Source organism: Gavialis gangeticus, unplaced genomic scaffold (assembly GCF_001723915.1).
Source record: "Gavialis gangeticus isolate Ggan-Ray unplaced genomic scaffold, GavGan_comp1, whole genome shotgun sequence".
Lineage (NCBI taxonomy): Eukaryota > Metazoa > Chordata > Crocodylia > Gavialidae > Gavialis > Gavialis gangeticus.
This window is the reverse complement of record NW_017728993.1, coordinates 84,807,255-84,808,144: the sequence shown is the minus strand read 5'-3', so window position 1 is coordinate 84,808,144 and position 890 is coordinate 84,807,255.

Genomic DNA, 890 nt, shown 5'->3' with positions numbered 1-890 from the left:
TGAACCCTCTACCCACTACAGCTGCCTGGCTGTGGCCTGCTGCGCACCTGCCAGATCCAGATGGGGACTGCAGAGACAGTAGAGGCTTCTGCCCATCTGGGCCAGCTGCAAGTGGACTGTGGTTGCAGGGTTGGCATATGTGCGGCACTACTGCTATGTGTTCCCCCTGCCCGGCCATCTGAGCAGCTGAATGTCACTCGGAAGATGTTCTGGGTGTGGTGGCCTGCTTTGAACTGTCAAAGCATGTCTTCCTGGCCCCACTTGGACAGGAGTTCAGCCACAACCAGCTGGGTCCAAGGTGCCACCTCTGAGCAAGCAGGGTCCTGCTACTGGCCTCCCTAACAGGAATTCTGGTGTTCCTTATTGGAAAACTGAAAAATCCCTGACAAAAAAAAATCCCAAAGTCACTCTGTAATAGACCCCCAAATCCATATTCCTCCACAATTAAAACAAAAGACCACTATAAAGAGAGAGAGTGAGACAGAGACAGTGATCAGTTGGACAATGTTTTATTGCTATATCTACAGTGTTAAAGCAAGTCTTTTATCATAATAATAAAGTGAACTCTACATGTTTGATGAATTCATGAATACATATTTTGCTGCTCTCCCATAGGGGTGATGGCCCTCACACAGAGTTTATGTCCCCCAAGAGGGGGTTCAGCTCCCACAAAAGGGGTTATGGCCCCACACAAGGGGTATGGCCCCCCTGCAGGGGCCAAATGCTTCCACACTCCCTGCAAGGCCCACATGCCCCACCCCAGCCCCCCCGATTGCTGCCTCTCCTGGCCCCATCCCCCACCAGCTGCTGCACCCTGCCAATGGCTGCCCCACCCAGCCTCACCCCCGACTCCCTCAGACCCATCAATGGCTACCCCCACAACCCCAGGC